Source organism: Sorex fumeus, unplaced genomic scaffold (assembly GCF_029834395.1).
Source record: "Sorex fumeus unplaced genomic scaffold, SorFum_2.1 ptg000073l, whole genome shotgun sequence".
Lineage (NCBI taxonomy): Eukaryota > Metazoa > Chordata > Mammalia > Eulipotyphla > Soricidae > Sorex > Sorex fumeus.
The window spans coordinates 3,419,132-3,424,513 of record NW_026606130.1 but is presented as its reverse complement, the minus strand read 5'-3'; the positions used below and the strand labels follow the sequence as shown (position 1 = coordinate 3,424,513).

The following is a 5,382-nucleotide window of genomic DNA, read 5'->3' as shown; positions in this document are numbered from 1 at the left end:
AGGAATCAGCTTAACTAAGGAAATAAAGGACCTGTACAAAGAAAACTACAAAACGCTACTTCAGGAAATAAAAGAGGACATGAGGAAATGGAAAGATATCCCCTGCTTATGGGTCGGGAGACTTGACATTGTCAAAATGGCAATACTACCAAAAGCATTGTATAAATTCAATGCAATCCCTATAGGGATACCCATGACATTCTTCAAAGAAATGGAGCAAACACTCCTGAAATTTATATGGAACAATAAGCCCCCACGAATAGCTAAAGCAATTCTTGGGAAAAAGAAAATGGGAGGAATCAACCTCCTTAACTTCAAACTGTACTACAAAGCAGTAATAATTAAAACAGCATGGTACTGGAACAAAGGCAGAACTGCAGACCAATGGAACAGGGTTGAATACACTGACATCTCCCCTCAATAATATGATCATCTAATCTTTGACAAAGGTGCAAGAAATGTGAAGTGGAGTAAGGAAAGCCTCTTTAATAAATTGTGCTGGCATCACTGGATGGCTACACGCAAAAAATGGGCTCAGAACTCTGCCTAACACCATGTACAAAAGTAAGAACAAAATGGATTAAAGACCTCAACATCAGACCAGAAACCATAAGGTATATTTAAGACAAAGTTGGCAAAACCCTCCATGACATTGAAGCTAATGGTATCTTCAAAGATGCCACGCCACTGGCCGAGCAAGTGAAAACAGAGATAGATAAATGGGACTATCTTAAACTAAGAAGCTTCTGCACCTCCAAAGAAACAGTGACCAAAATACAAAGACAGTCTACAGAATGGGAAAGGATATTCACCGAATACACATCTGACAAGGGGTTGATATCCAGGATACTCAAAATACTGGTTAAACTCTACAAGAAGAAAACATCCAACCCCATCCAAAAATGGGGCAATGAAATGAACAGAAACTTTCTCAAAGAAGAAATCCGAATGGCAAAAAAGCACATGAGAAAATGCTCTACATCATTAATCATCAGGGAGATGCAGATCAAAACCACAATGAGATACCATCTCACACCTCAGAGACTGGCCCACATTCAAAAGAACAAAAGCAACCGATGCTGGCGCGGATGTGGCAAGAAAGGGACACTCCTTCACTGTTGGTGGGAATGTCGACTGGTTCAGCCCTTCTGGAAAACAGTATGGACGATTCTCAAAAAATTAGAAATTGAGCTCCCATTTGACCCAGCAATACCACTCCTGGGAATATATCCCAGAGAGGCAAACATGTATAGTCGAAGTGACATCTGCACTTGTTTGTTCATTGCAGCACTCTTTACAATAGCCAGAAACTGGAAGAAACCTGAATGCCCAAGAACAGATGACTGGTTAAAGAAACTTTGGTACATCTACACAATGGAGTACTATGTAGCTGTTAGAAAAGATGAAGTTATGAAATTTACATACAAGTGGTACAATATGGAAAGTATCATGCTAAGCGAAATGAGTCAGAAAGAGAGGGATAGACATAGAAAGATTGCATTCATCTGGGGGATATAAAGTAACAAAATATGAGATTAATACCCAAGAATAGCTGAGATCAACACCAGGAGCATTACTCCATAACTCAGAGGCCAGCCGGGTATCCTAGAGGAAAGGGCAGTTTAGATAGAGAAGGGAGCACCAAATAAAGTGTGTTTGGAAGATCCTCCCAGGAGGGGAGATGCATGTCGAAAGTAGACTATGGACTGAACATGTTTGCCACTCAATGCCTCTTTTGCAGACCACAACACCCAGAAGGAGAGAGAGAACACAGGGGATTGCCCTGCCACAGAGGCAGGGGGGGATGGGGGAATGGGGGTGAGGGGATATTATCCATGGTGGTGGAAAATGGGCACTGGTGGAGGGATGGGTATCTGATCATTGTATAATCAAAACCCAAGCACAAAAAATTGTAAATCTACAACTGTACCTCATGGTGTTTCACTAATAAAAAAAAAGAAAAAAATTTAAATCAACTCTACAACACAAAGATCTAACAAAATATATGTGGCCAAAGATTCATAAAATACTTTTGGATACAAGAACAAAATTATGCACCTGCAGCAAATGGATGGAGCAAGAAGATATCATGCTGAGTTAAGTCAGTCAAAAAAAGGATAGAGAATGATTTCACTCATAGGTGGGACTTAATGAATAACAACAAGGTAGCTGCAAACAAAGGACCAAAGGCAATTTAATGGAAGAAATAATCCACACAATTGAGTTGGTGGGGGGTATATTGAGAAGAAAGGATGTTAGGCCCTTTGGAGAAGGTGATTACACCAGTGATGGGTATTATGTGCATGAGAAACCACTATTAATAATATTGTAAACCAGATAATCTTAATCAATAAAACTTAAAAAAATACAGAAGTCTGCCATATGAGCTTGGGGAGAAAGCAGCTGGGATAGAGAAGGGATCAGTAAGTCAATGAAGGTTGTAGGGATCACTCGGGATGGGAGATGTGTGCTTGAAGTAGATAAAGGACCAAACTTGATGACGTCTTAGTATCTGTATTTCAAACCATAATATCTATAAGTAGAGAAAGAGAGTAAGAGGTAAATTGTTTGCAGGGGGAGGGGTGAGGCGGGGAGGAGAAGGGATACTGGGGACATTGGTGGTGGAAAATGTTCACTGGTGAAGGGACGGGTGTTTGCTCATTGTATGACTGAAACTCAAACACAAAAGTTTTGTAACTGTAGCTCACGGTGATTCAATTAAAAAAGTCAGAATACTGACTGATCACTTGCACGAACGGACACTGGACAATCCAGTCATCATTCCCAGTATAAGATCCCAATATAGCTAAGGAGTATAATACTGCCTTTGAAGGAGGTGAGAAGTACAGAGCAACAGTCGTGGAAGTATTTCTAAAATGCTAAGGCATTCAGAATTTTGCCGGGGAAAATAGGATAGCAATTCCAAAACCACAATCTCTTATTTCTACTTTTATGACATCTGATTTTAAGGCAAGAAACTACTGTAAAAGGAATTTGTGGCCTGTATCAGGACCAGAATGTAAATCAAAGGTCTCTTTTAAAAATTTTTATCATGGTTTAGCTAGCATGGTTATAGTACTGCTGATTTTTTTGATGCATTGATGGGACTAAGTGATTGTATCTCACTGCTGCCACCAAAGTACCTGAAACCATCCACCAATGTCCTTCTGTTACTCCTAGTCCACCTCTTCATTCTTTTCCTCCAACATCTTGATATTCTTATTTTCATAATCCAAGGGTTTTTAGTTCAAGTTTTTTCATTGTTTGATACTGTCTGTTTCTTTCATATATGTATCTTTGTTTGCACGTGGTTAAATGAATGAATGAGATCATTTGGTATCTGTTCTCCCTCTGACTTATTCACCTACCATACACATTGAATCAAACTGCAAGATCTCATTTTTTTCTTAAAGCTGTGTATTAATTATTCCATTGTGTATATATATCACAATTCCTTTATCCATTTATGTCATTGGATATTTGGGTTGTTTCCATATATTGACTATTGTACTAAGCACTGCAATGAATATAGGTATGCATATGTGTTTTAATATGAATAACTTTGTGTTTTGAAAGTAGGTGCCAAGTAATATAATCACTGTGTTATATAGGGCTACTAGTCGTATTTTTTGAGACCTCTCTCCATAAAGCTTTCCATAGAGGCTGAACTGTTAATAACTGTTAAAAACTTGCCTAAGTGATCGCTTCAGCAGAATATATACTAAAATTGGAGCGATACAAAGAAGATTAGCCCCTCCTCAAGGCCCCTCCTCAAGGATGACATGCAAATTTATAAAGTGTTTCATATTTTTATGCAATCTACAAGTTTGGGACTACCGGGCATCCCAGATTAGACGCCTGGGGTGGGTGGGTCGGGGGAGCGTGATCTCCTGAGAAGTGGCCTCTTATATGGCCGCCAGTTAGTGTCCCCCATCATACAGCATTAAAACCACAGATTAGCCTCTTATTCAGAACACTCTAGGGCAGTTCGACACCTAACTTTATTATGGTAAAGCAATGCAGAAACCCACCAGGTTTGGTGAGAGTGAAGAAGCCAACCCAGGTGGCCCAACAAGTAATGAGTTATATAACCTCATTATTATTTGTTGGATAAGGAATTTAGAATGTAACTGTTAAGGATGCATATGGAGCTCAAAGAAACAATGGAATGCACTGTCAATAAAATACAGGAGGAGATGAGAGCAGAAATGAAGAAAATGCAAACGAAAATACAAACAGAAATGACAGATCTGAAAAACCTGGTAGGTGAAATGAAAAAAATCACTGGCAGACCTCAGCATCAGAGTAACAGCTTCTGAGGTCAGAATCAGTGAGATCCAAGATGAGGTGCAGAGAATCTCCAGACAACAACAGAAGATGGAAAAGATCCTCAAAATAAACCAACAGATGACAAGAGAAAATAGGGATCAAGTCAAGAAGAACAACATAAGATTCATTGGAGTATCAGAGAGACAGGAAGAAAATCTTGATGAAAAGTAACCTTCAAATTACTGAGAAGTTTCTGGAGCAGAAGACTGCATGTACCCAAATCTAGGAGGTGTGGAGGGAACCAGCTAAAAGAGACAAATAAAAATGCCCCAAGAAACATCCTAATCAAAAAGATGAAAACCAGAGAGATAGAGATAAAATACTCAAGGCAGCAAGAACCAAAAAGGAAATTGCCTATAAAGGACCATCTCTAAGATTCTCAGCAGACTTATCAAATGAAGACTTCTGTGCCCAAAGAAAGTGGTGAAATATAATGAATAACCTCAACAAAATGAATATCTCACCAAGAATACATTACCCAGCAAGACTAACATTGAGATTTGAAGAAACAATATACAACTTCATAGATAAAAAAACAACTCAGGAACTTCAGAGAATCAAAACCACTGTTACAAGAAGAATTAAATAGTCAGGGGTATGGTGCCATGTAGCAGGTCAACTTGTACCTGTGAGGCAAGTGCATCAGCAGCCTGATGGTGCCTTCAGGCTTCCTGATACCCCAAAATTGCCACTGTGCCTCTGGCCAGACCCCAGCAACTTGGGACAAAATTTCCCGAGAAATTAAATGGCCAAAAATTATGTATATGGGAGTCATGCCCATAAACCACCTCCAAATCAGCTATACAAGCTCATTTATTGCTCTTGATTCAGAGACTCATAAATAAATCTCGAAAGAGATCAATATCAGGTCATCTAAGCACATTAATGGCCATGATTCAGAGACTCACTAATAAATCTCAGAAGAGAGCAGCATGCCACAGAGATGCCTCCAGACCCCAAATGTTTTTTTTTCAAAAAACCCCCAAACTTTAGAATTCGAGGGTTGCAGCTGCTTTCATGGCCCCATACCATCTAATTACAAGCAATTCAAGA

The 5,382-nt window shown here is 39.3% G+C and overlaps 1 pseudogene; it reads left to right on the top strand.

Moving 5' to 3' along the window:
* The first annotated feature begins 3,699 nt into the window (after positions 1 to 3,699).
* On the top strand, positions 3,700 to 3,812 carry LOC130038264 (uncharacterized; annotated as a pseudogene).
* The last annotated feature ends 1,570 nt before the right edge of the window (positions 3,813 to 5,382 follow it).